This window comes from Eubalaena glacialis, chromosome 9 (genome assembly GCF_028564815.1).
Source record: "Eubalaena glacialis isolate mEubGla1 chromosome 9, mEubGla1.1.hap2.+ XY, whole genome shotgun sequence".
Classification (NCBI taxonomy): domain Eukaryota; kingdom Metazoa; phylum Chordata; class Mammalia; order Artiodactyla; family Balaenidae; genus Eubalaena; species Eubalaena glacialis.
Genome location: NC_083724.1, coordinates 67488202 through 67509156, shown reverse-complemented (window position 1 = coordinate 67509156; position 20955 = coordinate 67488202).

Sequence of the window (20955 nt, the reverse complement as noted above, 5' to 3'; positions counted from 1 at the left end):
AGAGGATTAGGACACAGAAGATTCTGATTTTCAGTTCTCATCATAAATCACAGAAGCAAGATAAAATACATGATAACAGATTTTTTTGACAAATAGCATCTCATGAACCTGAAGCTTCTAATGTGAGCAATTTTGATATTGCCAATAGTAAATGCCTATATTAAATAAATCACATAATTTATGTCATCTGTTGAAAGTAAATCTTTCAGTAAAAAAATGTAACTCAAAAATCAGAAATTAATATATGCCTAACACAATCAACTCTAAACATGCTGGGTGTGGAGTTAGACCTGAATAGGCACAGCCTGTTCAGTATCCATAGTGTCCTATGTCATAAACTCATGATATCCACACTGTTCAAGGATAAGATCCTGTCAGGCCATGTCCAGATAGTAATATCATTAGTGACCTCAAACTCCCAACTTAGTCTGCTCCCATAGGCCTTCCTTCATTTATTACTACTCCTAGGCTGAATCAGCTAAACTAAGCTGAGCAAAGAAGGAAATGAAGCAAAATGGGGAAAAAAATAAACAGAGAGAGAGAAAGTTTTGAGATGACTGTGGCTGGGTAATATTTTGAAATATTATTCCATGCATCTGTATTGGTCTGGATTTGCTAGAGAAACCGAACTAAACCATATATATATATATATATATATATATATATATATATATGAAGCTCCAGTTCAAGTCCAAGTGCAAAGTCAGGAGAAGACCAATGTCTCAGCTCAAAGGTAGTCAGGCAGAGAGGGTGAATTCTCCCTTCCTATACCTTTTCGTACTAATCAGGTCTCCAATGGATTGGATGAGGCCCACCATCATTTGGGAGAGCTACCTGCTTTACTCAGTCTACTGATGCAAATGTTAATTTCACCCAGAAACACCCTCACAAACGCACCCAGAATAATGTTTAACCAAATATCAGGGCACCCCATGATGCATTTACATTGACACATAAAATTAACAATCACAGAATCTCTCTCCAAATTTTCCTCTTTCCCTGTCCTTCATCCCACTCAGACAGCATCAGGCACCAAAGGAATAAAGAGCTAATATTCAGCTTTTAAGGTTTATGAATATATTTTTCAAATGTAACTAATAATACATAATGTTCACTATGTGAGGCATTGTTCTAATCACTTTATAAATATTAACTCCTTAATCTCCGTAACAACACCATGAGGTAGGCACTATTATCATCATCCCTATCTTTACAGATGAGGAAGTAGAGGCACAGAGAGTTCCAGAGCCCTAATACTTGTGTGTGACAGAGCCCGGATTTAATCCCAGCAAGTCCGGCTCCAGAGTCCATCCTCCTAACCTCTACACTGTGATGCCTTGAAACTCACAGCAGTCAATAGTTTGAAAGACACTTTTTAGAGAACTGAAAATCACAATCCTGAAAGACTCTGAGCATAAAGTTAATGCTTTACGCAATAGATTTAGAAAAATGATGATCTAAATATGAGGTTTGTCACACACACCCCAAAATTTTGAATTGCCCAAGTAGGGTGGGGGTCTGAGCAAAGAAGACTTGTGCCTTGTTTCCTGAGTGGAACCTGAGGAGGCAGTAAGCCTCTCATTGCTTCCCTCCCACCTGTTTGCCCAACACAAGAGCAGAGAAAGTAAAGGTGGGGCCTGGTGAGCATGTCAGAGAGGCGTAGGTGTGATACAGCCCCACCAAGCTTCCCAGAGCAGCACAGGAGGGCATCCAAACATTTCCTGGGCTACTCTGTCCTCTCATCCAAAAAGAGGTGCAAAAGATGGGCTTGGGGGCCTCAAGCAGCCGAGCAGTCATGCCAAGAATCTAGACTAAAATGTGAGTCCAGAGGAGATCAAGGCCATCTTGAGGATGTCAGCAGGGATGGACACCTGTGCCTGGAGACCAGTAAGTGCCACCATGAGTAAAGCATCATTTCTGAGGACCAATGGTCCTCTCCTATCTCATGGACATCATGGTATGACTTAAAGCCACCAAACTTAAAGGCAACCCAAAGAGAAAAGGGTGGGAAAAAAATGCTGAACTGGTTGAATAAGTGATTAAAGTTAATCTGAGTTGAGTAACATTGAAACTATGTTCAGTTAGAGAAAATAAGGTTGTTGGGGTTTTTTTTGCACAGCTGATTTTGCAGCCCAAGACTTGTACCTCCTCAGCTATAAAGAAATAAAACTTGTTTACCTGTACAACCAGTACTCTCTCTCTGAAGGCCAAAGGAAAATCTCCAAAATTGTTTTGAGAAATAACAACATTATTAAACTAAGTATATGACTTCCCCAAGGGATTACTTTATAGAGCAGTGCTCCTTTCTGTAAGGACTCATTTGGCCCTGTTTCTTTAAAACATTAGTTTCATCAGCTCAAACCAGTCATCATACTACAAACCTGGTCCTTAAAATGACTGAAAACAGTTTAGTGATGGTTGTTGTCCACTAATTCAAATAAAGTTGCCAGATATAAGGCTAAGATGGAAAAGATTTAAGATTTTGTGAAATCGGGATCTAATTCAGCTTTGAGTTTGGCTATCACTCAAGCCAAAGCTTTGAAGCTTTTGGACATAGTGAAACAACACTGTAACAAGGATCAAAGGATAACAAATTCAATGCAATTAAGGGTTGGTTCATGCATTTTGAAGGTAGTAATGCCTTACATAACATCACGGTGCAAGATGAGTGCTGTTCTGGAAAGCAGAAAGAGCTTCTGTTCGGAAGGCAGTAAAAGAACTTTGTGCCCTAGTACCCATGCTAGCCACCGCGTCATTTGTGATAGAAACAGGACAGAAATAAAACTGATATTGCTGAATTGATTTCTATAACATTCATCAGATGATCCTGGTCTCTCGAAAAGATTCTCAAAGTTGCCTGTGATCATTTTCATGATGAGAGATTTTTTTCAAACCCTATCTATGATTAGGTGTTTTCTTCAGTGTACCACAATGATGAAGCTTTACCTGAGGTTGTTTCTATAAAAAGCTGGGCTTCGGGTTCTCAACCAATGTAACACACTGCTGTGTTGTTGTTATAATAGGAAACAAATCAGATTTGTTTGGTTTAATCATTTTTCTTTAAAGGAACTTCTAGCAGAAACGCAACCCATTATAAGCGTAAGGAATATCTCTAGAGTTGGCATACTAAAACACAACTAAAGGACTGGGCTTTTAGAAATACATATTTTCAGGTAAACAGGCATGGAAATTTAGTTACTAAAACAGAGGCAAATATTATAATTGTTGATGTTTAAAATTCTGCAAATTTAATGGATTTGCCTTTGAATAATTTAGGATACTCAAGATGATTTTCAACAGACTTATTAAAGAAAATTCCTGGACTCCATCTTTAATTCCTTCCCTATTATACCTTTCCTTAGCAATCTATATGAGTTACAGAAGGTCTGTCAGCCTTCAGTTTGGTTTTATTAGCATTTGCTGCTTTAAATCAGACCTTTCACATCATTTATATAAGGTTTTTTTAATTCAATATTCAAAATGATAGAACATATACACTGAATAACAGATAGGGACATAATTCATCCTAGTATGAAGCATGCCTTATAACACTTAAGTGGTTTATTAAACTTGTCTGATCTTAATATTGGATAAATTCTACCCTTGACATCAAGACATGTGTATGATACATTTATCATGTTTAGGATTCTTCTAAGTTACATAAACTATTGCATCTGGGAATTGCTAAGGGTTCTATCCTGAAGTTAAAATATACCAAGTACCCAAATATTTCTCTTAAATATGAGTTAGACCTAGACTACCACATAGAATTATTTTAGTGGTTTCAATTCCATCCCTGGTGGACAGTAGTACATAGTAAGAAAAACCACCTCACATAATTTGGCACTGTTCAGAACCAGCAGCCTCTGATCAGGAGGAGTTAGTAATGAGCCCAGGGGGACGGAATGACCTCTTATTAGAAGGAGCACTGTCTCTCTCCAGCAAGGCTGAGGTTGGAAACTCTGGGAGGATCAAGCTGCAGCTGTTGGCTCCCTTTTTGACTTGGGGAAGGTAGAGGTCTTTTTGGGACCGAGCTGCCCACTTACTTCACAAGTGGGGAGCTGGTTATTAGAGAATGAAATGAAAGAGCCTTTTGTCAGTATAATGTAATGAAGATCATCATTTGGGGGAAAGTAAATGCCAACTTTCATTTCTATTTAGATAAAGTAGGGACTAGAACTGGAGAAGAGGGAAATAAAATGCGGTAGCCAAGGAATGAGCTTGAACTCAGTTTAGTTGGAACATTGATAAACACATGACTAGCTTATCATTTATATTCCACGTACTCCCACAGAGGTTTTGAACTTATTTAGAATAAACACACACATGCTTCATTTTAATAAAACAAAGAGCTAGGTAATTGCTATAGAGGAGTGAAAGCTTTTTGCCTAAGATTATTAATCAGGAACAGATTTTCTATTGGGAAAAAGGATATTAAAGCAAAAAGATCACAGGACCAGTCAGCTTTGGGATCAGTCACACTTGGGTTTGAACCCCAGACTTTGCACAAGAAGCCCTCTGTATCTCGGAGTCCTTGTTTGTAACATGGGGTCAAGAACCACCTCTGAGAGTCGTTGTGAGATGAGATGAGTGAACGCACAGGAGCCCACACGATGCCCAACACACAGAAAATAAATGAAGTATTAGGTCTGTTTTCTACATGAGGGCTAGAATTCAGGGCTTCAGTGAATTCGGACAGAAAGACTATTGCATCTCTATTTTCACTAACCTCTAACTGCAAAGTAGCATTTCTTAAATAATGCATGTGAACGATATCAGCATATCCAGTAACTGTGATGATGACACTAATAGAAATCACAGATATTTTCATAACACAGTACAGCTATTACAGAAAATCCAAAAATCTTGTTTGTACTCATCACTATTTTGAAATGATGGTAGTTACTAGACCTGCCGCAAGACTGTGTTATTTAATGCATTAATGAAGAAGCATATGAATTACTACCTCACAAAGTTGTTTAAAATATTTTGACAGTTATATTTCAGTAATTGATTTCATTTCTAATACCACGTTTCATTTTATTTTATTCTTTAAAAACATGCTTCAGATGAGAATTTAAAGCCTTGTTCTAAGAAGAGGTCCAGTTGGCTTCACCCAACTGCCAAATGGGTTTGTCCTACCCTCTGCTAGTGGTATTATAGTCAGCTAACAGAAAATGGACACAGGTTCAGTTGATTGGGGTTGTGAATTGATGTGACCATTTTAAAGATGGATCTAATTTGGGGCTGTTTTCTGCAAAAATGATAAGTTTGGACTTGAAGTTGATTTTAGCTGATACTTAGCTGTTGCCCATTTGATGAGATGTTTCCTTGAAATGCAGACTGAAAGTCAACCCTTGTATTTCATCTTTTCTTGATCTCATAAGCAAAGTGAAAAACAAGAAGATGTATCCACGTCCCTGGGGATTATTTTCATATGCACATGTCCCAAGGATACTGGAGAGTCATTGGGATTTTAGGATACCGAGTTTTGGCTTTATTTGTGACAAAGGCACTGTAAAATAAGGTAAGAATCAGTGGCTTGTAAATCTTCTCTCCCAGCTGTTAAAAATAAAAATGGATTCAACCATCAGCTGGTTAATATTTCCTTACATTTTCACTAGTTCTTTTTTTTTTTAAATAAATTTATTTATTTATTTTTGGCTGCATTGGGTCTTCGTTGTGGTGCGCAGGCCTCTCATTGCGGTGGCTTCTCCTGTTGTGGAGCATGGGCTACAGGCGTGCGGGCTTCAGTAGTTGTGGCATGTAGACTCAGTAGTTGTGGCTCACAGGCTGTGTTGCCCCGTGGCATGTGGGATCTTCCTGGACCAGGGCTCGAACCCGTGTCCCCTGCATTGGCAACAGCTGTGCCACACAGGGGATGGCTGGCAACATCCCCAACCACTGTGCCACCAGGGGAGCCCTTCACTAGTTCTTAAACATGCCAAAATATGCCTATGTGAAACAGCTGGAAAATTATACTGCAACTAAAATTATATTTCTTGGCTTCCTATGGAATGTTTTTGCTCTGAGAGCTCAGAAATAGTCTAACCAGTGATATTTTTAAAAAGTCTGTGCCAATAATCCAACCAGAAATGTCACCGGTTTTTATTATAGGACAAAACATGTTTTATAATGCTACTTTTCTTTAGTATATACTTATGTCATATTTCTTATTCTAATATGTGGGTAAATTACATAAAAAAATGAAATGAAAAATATAAGCATTATACTTTATGACGACGTACGTAAGTCTGAATCTATTTTTTTCTTAGCTTAGTACTTTTAAAGACAGATTTCTCTCCCTTTATCACATGTAGACTTACAAATGAATCAGCATATTTGTTAATATTCTTCTTATAACAGCATTTATTTTGAAGGAAGAGGATAGAATTTGACTAATGTTGAGTACAAACTGGTTTTAAATGGTGCCAGTTTACCAACAATATTTTTTAAAGTGTTGCTAAGATAAAGGTGCCACTGACTCTGCACATCTGTACTTACTTTGCAAAGTATTTCTGAGTATTTTTTAATCCAAACGGACTTCTCTCATCTCCTTTTTTAATTGTTCCCTTCAATACTTGCTCTGAGTTGTAGGAAAGTAGATTCCCACAAAAATGCACTTCCTACCTTAGCTTTTAACGTAACCTTTATTTTTGCTACAACTTGGTCTACTTTATACACTGAGGTAGAGAAAGACCTCATTGAATACTTTATGTTAACAGAAGGCACTTTATGTTCGAGGTAACATTCTGATAGTCCAGATGGAGTCCTCTCTTCCTGGAACTGCCAAATAGAGGTTGGGCAAAATTTTCCTTTCTCTCTAACTCACCTATTCTATTAGAGACTACAGTTCTAGAGGTTCAACTTCTACAACAATTTGATCCCTTGCTTGCTGATCGAAATCATTATCATGTGGAGTTGAATATCTCCTATGCTCTGTGTTCATTCATTCACTGAACATCAAATAAGTATTTACTGCACCTGGATGAACAAGTCAACTGACTGCAGTTCCACCCTTTGCAGAGATATGCCCTCTTCATCATCTTTCAAGAACAGCACTGAATGTGGCTGTCATGCAGCTACCAACTCATTTTTGGCTTATTCCCACCTACTGAGCCAGCTCATCTGTGAACCAAATTCGGGTTTTCTTCCTCCTCTTTCAGGTGTACGGGATGCACCCTTACCGCCTCCCCATACAGCCACAGGTATGAGTAGGAGAAAGGTGCTGGTGTGACTTGGTGGATGACAAGGGGATCCAAGCTCCCTGCCCACGCAGCTTAGGCCGGCTGTGCCATTTCCAACATATAATAGACTGTTGCTGTTGGTGGGTCAATCTGAATTTGTGACTTGGCGGTCCCGGCAGAACATAGCCAATAGTGGGCAGCTCTAGGTGCAGAGTCAGTTGTGTCCCATTGTCAAGTGTTTTGTCTCTACCAGGGCACAGCAACGTGCCAGGGACAGTTAATCAAAAGGCATATAATTCTCTGCTGCAGAAGGCATTCCATTGTTCCAAAATCCCAGGGGTCTGTGTTACAATTCTCAAACTGGGGCTTGTCACCACTGAACATTTAGTGATGCTGGTCCCCCTTTTACCAGCTCATTTCTCATGGCCTTGGTAAGTGGTGTGTCCTCTGGGCCCTCTCATTGAGCATAATCTTCCAGTAAGTCTTTTGACCTGACATAATATATCCGTTCTAGCGTGACAACTTCCCCTAGACTCTGTTTCTTCCTGTATCTTGTACTGGGAAGACAGGCATTTCTGTTTTACTTAGTACTGACCATCTTTTTCACTATAATTCTAAGTGTGCAGCAGTGAATCTGTCCTATGCCCTGAGGTCCTTGCCAGCAGGTTAAATCCAGTGTCCTAAAGGCGATAAATTCTTGCTTATTCAGTCATATATTCTGGCTCCCTTGGTCCAACACCTTCAAAATACAATCCCAGGGATGCTTCCCTAGCCACTGCTGGTATATGCTAGCTGGTTCTCACCACTTTTTCAGCATATCATCTCCTTCCCCCTTTATAAGGACTAGCATATTCCCAGCAGGTTATGCTGGAACTTAACTCTAGCTTTTGACTTGACAATAGAAGAAGGAGGTGGGAGCAACTCTTAGGGAACAAACACCTGTTACCTTTCAGAAATGAGGTCTTCTCGTGTCTTCTAACACTGGAGAAGTGCTAGCTCTTACTAGGGAAGAGTGGACACCTCCTCTGCAGTTTATGAGGGTACCAAGAGGTCTGCAGAGCCAGCATCCTCAGGGGCACTCATCCAGATGTCCACATCTGATGTTTAGGGGCCCTATTTTCCTGATCAGGGCCCTGATTTTAGCATAACAGACCTGCCTTGGCCAGGCAATCAAACATCAAACAACTCTGGAGCTCTGGGACTGTATCATATCCCACATCTGCCACTCAGTTAAGTCAGCTCTGCCACTGAAGGAGATAAGGGCCTCTCTGAAAGCTACTCAAGAGGCCTTCTGGCTCTTGCACATGACCTTTAACTTGGATAACAGCTTTCATTCACTCATTATCCCTCTGCAGGGTGTCAAAACAATTTAGCCGTATGGCCTCAACTCCATTGCCCTTGGAGACATTGCCCCTCCTTCTTCCCACTTTGTGTCAAATGCCAGAAGCATCATACCATTACTGGTGCTCCCCTTCACCAGGACATTTTCTCAGCTCACCACCAGTGAAATATGGAACAGCTGGGCCACCACTTCGCCTTAGGGATTATCTGTATCCCACATGCCACTCTGGATGGCATTTTTTGGCCTGTCAGATTGTAAGTAAGCAGTCACCAATCCCCATCCTGCTACCTGTTTTCTCAGATGACTCAGGACACTACTTGTTAGTTCAGATCTTCTGAAAAGCAGAGCCAAAGGATTAGCTGTGTAAGAGGTGCCTGTGTAAGATTAAGGCGAGGAAGCTAGAGAGGGCAGGGAGAGCCGCAGACCTCAGCTAAGATCTAAGAAAGTTTCAGTCAGGCTGATGACACTCCTCTAGCTTTTTTCCCCAGCTTAATGTGGATATAACTGACATATAACATCATGTAAGTTTAAGGTGTACAATGTGATGATTTGGTATATGTATATATTGGGAAGTATTTCCCACAATAAGGTTAGTTAACACATCCTTCACCCCGCATAATTACCATTTTGTTATTGTTGTTTTTGTTATGGTGAGAACATTAAGGCTCTACTCTCATAGCATCTTTCAAGTATACAATGTGGTATTAACTACTGTCACCATGTTGTTCATCACATCCCAGAACTTATTCATCTTATAACTAGAAGTTTATACCAGTTGACCCACATCTACCCAGTTCTCCCACCCCTCAGCCCCTGGCAACCACCATTCAACTTTCTGTCTATGAGTTCAAAGAGTAAGCCGTTGTGTATGTTGCAGGAATAGGCTTGCATTCGTACCCAGTGTGCTCGTTCATTGGCTGGGAGCAGTTCTTGGGATGTGTAGTCTTGGTGCTAATGTGGGGGTGGATCCAAATGGGTAGCAGTGGGCCATCAGTCACAATATGCTCCCCATACAGGAGCTCTGCACAGTGTATTTTCCTGGCCTGCTACATCGCGGAATGGTGTTCCCTCCCTTCAGGGCACTTAGTCACTGTCTTCTCCACTAGATCATAAACCTCATGAAATCACACAGTTTTGCTCAGTGTTCTATTTCCAGCTCCTAGCACAGTACCTGGTACACCCTCATTCTCAAATATTTTTTGAATGACTGTTGAAGACATGTGTTACTCCAAAACGTACCTTTGTAACTTTGCTTAAAAAACAAGGAGGAAGATGTTCCCCTACCCCAAACAGAGGGTGTTGCCATCAACATCACAGGGTGCCTTGGGCCTGGCTACCTGAACAAGGTGCACGCCCACCCACAAGCCACCTTCAAGCCAATGTGAAAGTGGGACTCATCTCCAAAACCTCCAGTCTGGTGTCTTCACAGTCTCCCTCTTGAACATCAACTCCTTCTCCCTTTGTATACCCTTCTTTCATTCCCAATCAAACTGTGCTTTAAAGAAATGATCTGAAGTTCAGTCATACTAAGTAGCAAATGATTTACAGCTAGACAGAAATGAAAAATGGAATGAAACCTCTACAATAGAATTCTGGCATGGTGGGAGCATGGAGACAGGACTAGACATGTACTTGGAGAGAGAGCAAAATCCTGATATCATATCCGATTACTGCCTATTTGACTGTGATGAGGCCCTGCATTCCCAGAGTAGGCTGTTAACTCTGTAGTCTAATCACATTTTCTGGTCTAAGACACAAACTTTCAAAATAGGAAAGGGATCCTGTGGAATACACACATTAGCAATAAGAAGAGATGCACATTTTTAAAATGTTTATGGAAATGAAGAAAGACCAAGAGCTATAGGATATCATTCTGAATCTGCTGACCAAGCTCAATCTTAAACAAGTTCCTTACCTGGACTGCTATCATCTCTGACCAGTCCCTAACAGCAAAAAACCCACAGTGCACGTCATCTATTGCACGGTTTACAAGGGAAATGCATGTCAAGACAAAGATGATATTCACATCTCTGTCAGTACACATAATATATTGTAGTTATTTATGGCTTTATTTCTCTCAAAAGCAGGAACTCCTCAAAGGCTGGAGGCCAACTTACTGATATTTCTGGCCCCAGGGGCTAGGTTAGTGCCTGGCATATAAGTGCTTAGCAAGTATTTGTTGAATGAGCAAATAATTGAATGAACGATTATTAGAGAGATATATCTCAGACCTGGTTCTCATAGCCCAAAATACAGTTGTCCAATATGTCAGAATTGCGTAAAGAGTTCATTCAGATTCCTCCTTGACCCTGCCAAGCTATCTAATCCATTACCATCTCTTCCCTTCATTTTCTACTTGGTAGGACTCACTTCAGTGTTAGGTAATACATATGTAATAAAAACTCTAATTACCAGTTAGACTCATCTGCTTATTATGATATTAGTCTTTTATTAAAACTAGATTTCACTCCACCATGCTCTTGGCTATAAAATAGAGCTCTTTTACTTTCTACCAATTCTATTGGCACTCCTTTTTAATTCAAATACTGCTCTGGGATCAACAATGCAATAAGACATAATTATGTTTTAAGATCCATGAATTGGTTGTGAAAATGCAGGTATTTTCTCTCTAGGTAGTTTGCTCCAGGAAATACACTGAGAAGTATATTTTTATCTTAATGTATGGGGATTTACATAGGAACATACCCCTTAGAGTTGGAAGCAGTATTTTGTAGAAATGCCGGAACAAATACCACCCATCACCACTTTATTATGTTCACAATGTACTCCATTATCATCAGTATGTGAGTATAAATCCTCCTAAGAAAGCTCCCAGTATTAAAAACCATAATTATAACATGCATTTATTCCAAACATATGTACCACCGTTTCAAACTACCCACCAGCTGAATATATTTTGCAGCTTTCAAAATTTGACTGGTGCGAAGATGGCTTTTACAAATGTGATTTATGACAATTTAGGTGCCGAAAACCATCGTAATTACAAGTACTGTAAATGTTTTCTCTCTGCTTAAGTAGCCTTGCTAAGGACGACAGCATTCTTTCCTGTGGGCTGAGCCTTTTGGCTCCAGTCTTCCCACAGCCAACAGGCTGCTCTGTTCCCAGCTATGTTTCACCAGTAAAAGATTAACAAAAACTTTTCAGCGCTCGGTTCTCTTTTCCCTCTGGAGCTATCCATTTTCCCATCTCCAAAGAGGGCAGCCTCTCCTAACATATGTTGGAAATTGTTGTTCAACTTCATAGAATATACAAACACAAGACTTTTCTCCGTTCATGGTGCCAAAGCAGACGTTTCAATGGAATATTTCATTATAATGCAGAGCGTGTGTGCCAGAAATGAGGTTTTTCCAATGAAATTCATGATTTTTTTTTTTTTTTTTACATGTGGTATCTGGGGTTTCTATAAAGCACAAGAGGCTTGACTTTTGGTATAAAAAGTTTAAACTTTTAACCTACCTGGATTTGAACAGGATAATAAATTGTCAAGTAATGACTCTTTGCCAAATGTTAATAAGTTTCATGAAAAGTAAAACCAGAGAGTAGTGGAACCGCTATGATACACCTTCCATCTTGTTAATTTAAAGTTATGCTCTCTCTTTCGGAGGGCACCGATGGAGTCAAGCCACAGAGGCCAAGTGACTCACTCAAGGTTACAAAGGGAGTCTGTAAAAAGACCTATGAGAAAATCCAGGATTCCTAACTCCCAGTTCAATGTTGTCATTTAAAAAGCCTCCAAACACGACTCTTGTAAATTATACTGTCATCAGCACTTTCCTTATTACTCTTTGTTTTCAGTAGTTATAAACTCAGTAGTTTAAAAAATGGCTTTGGGACAAAATTTAGCCAACAAAATCTCTAGCTTAGAGTCAATTATTTCCAAAAGACAATTTAAAAATCTGTAGTTCAGCTACTTTGGGGATAGAAACATGCCAAAATCCAAAGTTCATTTTCTTTTGGTATTTCTTTGAATTTGAAGGCAAATTAACCATGGGATTTATTAATGCTGTGTGTTAATTACTGATTTTTGGTTTTATTATCAAACTAACATAAAAGGAGAAGCCAAATCTGAAAAACACACTCTAATTGCTATAAGAATAATAACTTCAGCTTGACTTCTATCAACATTACTTCTAAATTACAGTATAAGGGAATAAAGAGAAATTTACATATGGACTTTCCATGGATACTCAACAAAGATCTGAAATACAGGGGAGCATGTCTGGGAATGACTTGGAATGTGCAGGAGCGCTAGGCTTTTCTCTTCCACCAGCTTTCAGAGCTCTGCATGCCAGGTCAGGCAGCTCTGGGAGTCAAATCTTGGCCATCAAGTGAAGCAACTCATAAGGTGTTTCTTACAGTCAGATTGTCCTCACATCCTATTATACTATATAGTGTTTTATTTTATAAACATTATAAACATTTGCATTTGTTTAAATGTCTAAAGGACCGTTCCTCTAAAATTAATAGAGAGACAGGCACAACACAGAAAATAACAGCAGCTGAAAAAAGAACAGCCGCAGCACGATGTCAAATAGAAAATAAAAACAGAACGTAGTCTGATGTAGTCTGCAATTTGCAATTCCTTCAAGGAGTGTTTCTTGCAATAAGTGATTCATAGATGATGCAAATTACAACACCCTTTGGCTTTTGCTGCTGCCTTTATGAAATCTCACATGTGACAGGCTGGCTAGGTTGAACCCAAATGTAAAAAGTTTCTGGCATTCCCTCCCCGCCTTTTATTTTCCTATACTCTCAAAATTTTAATAGTATACATGTATTTTTGTACTGTAGAATGACCTCTACTTAAAAATGAAAAATTAGAGTGATATTAGAATTAATATTATATACCAAATGAAAATTAAAATTTCTGTGTGGAAGAGATTGCTGGACTGAGAATATTTCAAACCAACAAATTTATATTTCATTAATACATTCTTTTGGGAGAGAACAAATATTAACCATAGTTTTTCAGTTTAGCAAGCCACAGTTAACATTGATAGTGGCTTACTTCCTGGTAGAATATAAGCCCCAATGACTATTCCAATTCAGAATTCAGAATTAAGCAATTTCACATTACTTTCTATGAATTATGCACTTGAATTTCAGTTCTGATTTGTAACAAAAAATTGAAACATTCTCAACTTATTAAAATTATATTTTTTTCCATGTAAACTTGAGATATGTAATTCCTATAGGCTAAGTACAAGTTTAACACTTTCCAAAAAATTCCACACTGTCTAGGAAAGGGGTCTGGTATAAAGACAAGAAAAGATGCAATCAATTTAACAAGTTTCATATTAACACAAAAGTGAATATATATTCACTTATATAGTCTTTCCTCTAAAATTAATAGAGGGACTGGAGCAACAGCAAGATGCCAACCATTGACTTAAGAGCGACCACAAGCAAGTTGTCATACAGAAAATTAAAACAACATGCAATCTGATCATAGCCTGCAATGTGCAACACCTTGAAGGAACTCCTTGATGTATATATTCACTTTTATACTTATATTCACACAAACACACACACACATCAAAACAGTCTTTTAAATTACTATTTAGAATGGAAATGCTCAACTGTGGGGGCGCTAATTATTTAGAAGTAGAGAAAAGAAGAAATACTACAGAGTTTATGCAAGGTGTCCTTTCTTCCCATTCCCACCATTCTTTTCGACATCAGACTCTTTCCTTTTTTTTTTTAAATAGATCTTTATTGGAGTATAATTGCTTCCCAATACTGTGCTACTTTCTGCTGCACAACAAAGCAAATCAGCCATAGGCATACACGTGTCCCCATATCCCCTCCCTCTTGAGCCTCCTTCCCATCCTCCCTATCTCACCCCTCTAGGTCATCGCAAAGCACGGAGTTGATCTCCCTGTGCTATGCTGCTGCTTCCCGCCAGCTAATTATTTTACATTCGGTTGTGTATATATGTCGATGCTACTCTCACTTTGCCCCAGCTTCCCCCTCCCACCCCATGTCCTCATGTCCATTCTCTACATCTACCTCTTTATTCCTGCCGTGCAACTACGTTCATCAGTACCATTTTTTTTTTTTAGATTACATATATATGCATTAGCATACGGTATTTGTTTTTCTCTTTCTGACTTACTTCACTCTGTATGACAGACTCTACGTCCAGCCACCTCACTACAAATAACTGTTTCGTTCCTTTTTATGGCTGAGTAATATTCCATTGAATATATGTGCCACGTCTTCTTCATCCATTCATCTGTCGATGGACATTTAGGTTGGTTAAATGTCCTGACTATTGTAAATAGTGCTGCAATGAACACTGTGGTACATGCCTCTTTTTGAATTATGGTTTTCTCAGAGTATATGCCCAGTAGTGGGATTGCTGGGTCATATGGTAGTTCTATTTTTAGTTTTTTAAGGAACCTCCATACTGTTTTCCATAGTGGTTGTATCAGTTTACATTCCCACCAACAGTCCAGGAGGGTTCCGTTTTCACCACGCCCTTTCCAACACTTATTGTTTCTAGATTTTTTAATAATGCCCATTCTGACTGGCGTGAGGTGATAGCTCATTGTAGTTTTGATCTGCATTTCTCTAATAATTAGTGATGTTGAGCATCTTTTCATATGCCTCTTGGCCACCTGTACGTCTTCCTTGGTGAAATGTCTATTTGGGTCTTCCACCCAGTTTTTAACTGGATTGTTTGTTTCTTTGATATTGAGCTCCATGAGCTGTTTGTATATTTTGGAGCTTAATCCTTTGTCCGTTGTTTCATTTGCAAATATTTTCTCCCATTCTGAGGGTTGTCTTTTTGTCTTGTTTATGGTTTCCTTTGCTGTGCAAAAGCTTTTAAGTTTAATTAAGTCCCATTTGTTTTTTTTACTAATTATTTTTTATTTATTTATTTTTGGCTGTGTTGGGTCTGCGTTTCTGTGCGAGGGTTTTCTCTAGTTGCGGCAAGTGGGGCCACTCTTCATCACGGTGCGCGGGCCTCTCATTATCGCGGCCTCTCTTGTTGCGGAGCACGGGCTCCAGACACGCAGACTCAGTAGTTGTGGTTCACGGGCTTAGCTGCTCCGTGGCATGTGGGATCTTCCCAGACCGGGGCTCGAACCCGTGGCCCCTGCATTAGCAGGCAGATTCTCAACCACTGCGCCACCAGGGAAGCCCCCCCATTTGTTTTTTGTTTTTAACATCTTTATTGGAGTATAATTGCTTTACAATGCTGTGTTAGTTTCTGCTTTATAACAAAGTGAATCAGCTTTATGTATACATATATCCCCATATCTCTTCCCTCTTGTGTCTCCCTCCCTCCTACCCTCCCTATCCCACCCCTCTAGATGGTCACAAAGCACCGAGCTGATCTCCCTGTGCTATGTGGCTGCTTCCCACTAGCTATCGATTTCACATTTGGTAGTGTACACATGTCCATGCCACTCTCTCACTTCGGCCCAGCTTACCCTTCGCCCTCCCCCTGTTCTCAAGTCCATTCTCTATGTCTACGTCTTTATTCCTGTCCTGCCCCTAGGTTCTTCAGAACCATTTTTCTCTTTTTTTTAGATTCCATATATATGTGTTAGCATACGGTATTTGTTTTTCTCTTTCTGACTTACTTCACTCTGTACGACAGACTCTAGGTCCACCCACCTCACTACAAATAACTCAGTTTCGTTTCTTTTTATGGCTGAGTAATATTGCATTGTATATTTGTGCCACATCTTCTTTATCCATTCGTCTGTCTATGGACACTTAGGTTGCTTCCATGTCCTGGCTATTGTAAATAGAGCTGCAATGAACATTGTGCTACATGACTCTTTTTGAATTATGGTTTTCTCAGGGTATATGCCTGGTAGTGGGATTGACGGGTCGTATGGTAGAACAGTCCATACTGTTCTCCATAGTGGATGTATCAATTTCAATTCACATCAACAGTGTGAGAGAGTTCCCTTTTCTCCACACCCTCTCCAGCATTTATTGTTTGTAGATTTTTTGATGATGGCCATTCTGACTGGTGTGAGGTGATACCTCATTGTAGTTTTGATTTGCATTTCTCTAATGATTAGTGATGTTGAGCATCCTTTCATGTGCTTGTTGGCAATCTGTATATCTTCTTTGGAGAAATGTCTTAGGTCTTCTGCTCATTTTTGGATTGGGTGGTTTGTTTTCTTGATATTGAGCTGCATGAGCTGCTTGTAAATTTTGGAGATTAATCCTTTGTCAGTTGCTTCATTTGCAAATATTTTCTCCCATTCTGAGGGTTGTCTTTTCATCTTGTTTATGGTTTCCTTTGCTGTGCAAAAGCTTTTAAGTTTAAGTCCCTTTTGTTTTTGTTTTTATTTCTGTTACTCTAGGAGGTAGGTCAAAAAAGATCTTGGTGTGGTTTATGTCAAAGAGTGTTTCGCCTATGTTTTCCTCTAAGAGTTTCATAGTGTCTGGTCTTACACTTAAGTCGTTAATCCATTTTGAGTTTATTTTTGTGTATGGTGTTAGGGAGTGTTCTAATTTCATTCCTTTACATGTAGCTGTCCAGTTTTCCCAGCACCGCTTATTGAAGAGGCTGTCTTTTCTCCATAGTATGTTCTTGCCTCCTTTGTCATAAATTAGGTGCCCATATGTGCGTGGGTTTATCTCTGGGCATTCTATCCTATACCATTGATCTATATTTCAATTTTTGTGCCAGTACCACACTGTCTTGATTACAGTAGCTTTGTGGTATAGTTTGAACTAGGGGAGCCTGATTCCTCCAACTCCGTTCTTCTTTCTCAAGATTGCTTTGGCTATTCAGGGTCTTTTGTGTTTCCATACAAATTGTACAATTTTTTGTTCTAATTCTGTGAAGAATGCCATTGGTAGTTTCATAGGGATTGCACTGGATCTGTAGATTACTTTGGGTAGTATAGTCATTTTCACAATATTGATCCTTCCAATCCAAGAACATGGTATATTTGTCCATCTGTTTATGTCATCTTTGATTTCTTTCATCAGTGTACAAGTCTTTCACCTCCTTAGGCAGGTTTATTCCTAGGTATTTTTATTCTTTTTGCTGCAATGATAAATGGGATTGTTTCCTTAATTTCTCTTTCTGATTTTTCATTATTGGTGTATAGGAATACCAGAGATTTCTGTGCATTAATTTTGTATCCTACAACCTTACCAAATTCATTGATTAGTTCTAGTAGTTTTCTGGTCACATCTTTAGGATTTTCTATGTATAGTACTGTGTCATCAGCAAACAGTGACAGTTTTACTTCTTCTTTTCCAATTTGCATTCCTTTTATTTCTTTTTCTTCTCTGATTGCTGTGGCTAAGACTTCCAAAACTATTTTGAATAAGAGTGGCGAAAGTGGACATCATTGTCTTGTTCCTGATCTTAGTGGAAATGCTTTCAGTTTTTCGCCATTGAGTATGATGCTTCCTCTGGGTTTGTCATATATGGCCTTTATTATGTTGAGGTAGGTTCCCTGTATGTCCATTTTCTGGAGAGTTTTTATCATAAATCAGAGTTGAATTTTGTCAAAAGCTTTTCCTGCATCTATTGAGATGATCATATGGTTTTTATTCCTTAATTTGTTAATGTGGTGTATCACATTGATTGATTTGCATATATTGAAGAATCCTTGCATTCCCGGGATAAACCCCACTTGATCATGGTGTATGATCCTTTTAATGTGCTGTTGGATTCTGTTTGCTAGTATTTTGTTCAGGATTTTTGCATCTATGTTCATCAGTGATATTGGTCTATAATTTTCTTTTTTTGTGATATCTTTTTCTGGTTTTGGTATCAGGGTGATGGTGGCTTCGTAGAATGAATTTGGGAGTGTTTCTCCCTCTGCAATTTTTTGGAAGAGTTTGAGAAGGATCAGTGTTAGCTCTTCTCTAAATGTTTGATAGAATTTGCCTGTGAAGCAATCTGGCCCTGGATTTTTGTTTGTTGGCAGATTTTTAATTACGCTTTCAATGTCATTACTTGTGATAGGTCTGTTTATATTTTCTAATTCTTCCTGGTTCAGTCTTGGAAAATTGTACCTTTCCAAGAATTTGTCCATTTCTTCGTGGTTGTCCATTTTATGGGCATATAGTTGCTTGTAGTAGTCTCTTATAATTCTTTGTATTTCTGCAGTGTCAGTTGTGATTTCTCCTTTTTCATTTCTAATTTTATTGATTTGCATCCTCTCCCTTTTTTTCTTGATGAGTCTGGTTAAGCATTTATCAATTTTGTTTATCTTGTTAAAGAACCAGCTTTTCATTTTGTTGATCTTTGCTATTGTTTTATTTGTTTCTATTTCATTTATTTCTGCTCTGATCTTTATGATTTCTTTCTTTCTACTGACTTTGTGTTCTCTTTGTTCTTCTTTCTCTAGCTGTTTTAAGTGTAGGTTTACCTTGTTTGTTTGAGATTTTTCTTGTTTCTTGAGGTGAGATTGAATCGCTATAAGCTTCCCTCTTAGAACTGCTTTTTCTGTGTCCCATAGGTTTTGGGTTGTCGTTTTTTCATTGTCATTTGTTTCTATGTATTTTTTTATTTCTTTGATTTCTTCAGTGATCTCTTCGTTATTTAGTAGCACACTGTTTAGCCTCCATGTATTTGTGTTTTTTTACAGTTTTTTTCCTGTAATTGATTTCCAATCTCAGAGCACTCTGGCCAGAAAAGATGCCTGATATGATTTCCGTTTTCTTAAATTTTCCAAGGCTTGATTTGTGACCCAAGATGTGATCTATCCTGGAGAATGTTCCATGTGCACTTGAGAAGAAAGTGTATTCTGCCACTTTCAGGTGGAATGTTCTATAAATATCAATTAAATTTATCTGGTCTATTGTGTCACTTAAAGCTTGTGTTTCCTTATTTATTTTGTTTGGATGATAAGTCCACTGGTGTAAGTGGGGTGTTAAAGTCCCCTACTATTATTGTGTTACTGCTGATTTCTCCTTTCATGGTTGTTAGCATTTGCCTTATGTATTGAGGTGCTCCTATGTAGGGTGCATAAACATTTATTATTGTTGTATCTTCTTCTTGGATTGATCCTTTGATCATTATGTAGTGTCCCTCCTCATCTCTTGTAACAGTCTTTATTTTAAAGTCTATTTTATCTGATATGAGTATTGCTACTCCAGTTTTCTTTTGATTTCCATTTGCATGAAATATCTTTTTCCATCCCTTCACTTTCAGTCTGTATGTGTCCCTAGGTCTGAAGTGGGTCTCTTGTAGACAGCATATATATGGGTCTTGTTTTTGTATCCATTCGGCCAGTCAGAGTCTTTTGCTTGGGGCATTTAATCCACTACATTCAAGGTTACTATCGATATGTATGTTCCTATTACCATTCTCTTAATTCTTTTGGGTTTGTTTTTGTGGGTCTTTTTCTTCTCTTGTGTTTCCCACCTAGAGAAGTTTCTTTAGCATTTGCTGTAAAGCTGGTTTGGTGGTGCTGAATCCTTTTACCTTTTGCTTGTCTATAAAGCTTTTGACTTCTCCATCGAATCTGAATGAGATCCTTGCTGGGTAGAGTAATCTTGGTTGTAGGTTTTTCTCTTTCATCACTTTAAGTATATCCTGCCACTCCCTTCTGGCCTGCAGAGTTTCTGCTGAAAAATCAGCTGATAACCTTATGGAGATTCCTTTGTATGTTATTTTTTACTTTTCCCTTGCTTTTAATATTTTTTTCTTTGAATTTAATATTTGTTAGTTTGATTAATATGTGTCTTGGTGTTTCTCCTAGGGTTTATCCTGTATGGGACTCTCTGTGCTTCTTGGACTTGGGTGACTATTTCCCTTCCCATGTTAGGGGAGTTTTCGACTATAATCTCTTCAAATATTTTCTCAGACCCTTTCTTTTTTTCTTCTTTTTCTGGGACCCCCTATAATTCAAATGTTGGTGCATTTAGTGTTGTCCCAGAGGTCCCTGAGATTGTCTTCAACTCTTTTCATTCTTTTTTCTTTATTCTGCTCCTTGGCAGTTATTTCCACCATTTTGTCTTCCAGCTCATTTATTCGTTCTTCTGCCTCAGTTATTCTGTTATTGATTCCTTCTAGTACATTTTTCATTTCAGTTATTGTGTTGTTCATCTCTGTTTGTTTTTTAGTTCTAGATCTTTCTTAAACATTTCTTGTATTTTCTCAATCCGTGCCTCCATTCTATTTCCGAGATTCTGGATCATCTTTACTATCATCACTCTGAATTCTTTTTCAGGTAGATTGCCTATTTCCTCTTCATTTACTTGGTCTTGTAGGCTTTTACCTTGCTCCTTCATCTGTGACATATTTTTTTGCCATCTTTTTTTTTTTTTTTTTTTAATGAGTGGGATTGTGTTCCTGTTTTACTGATTGTTTGGCCTGAAGCTTCCAACACTGGAGTTTGTAGGCTATTGGGTAGAGCTGGGTCTTGGTGCTGAGGTGAGGACCTCCATGAGACCTCACTCTGATGAATA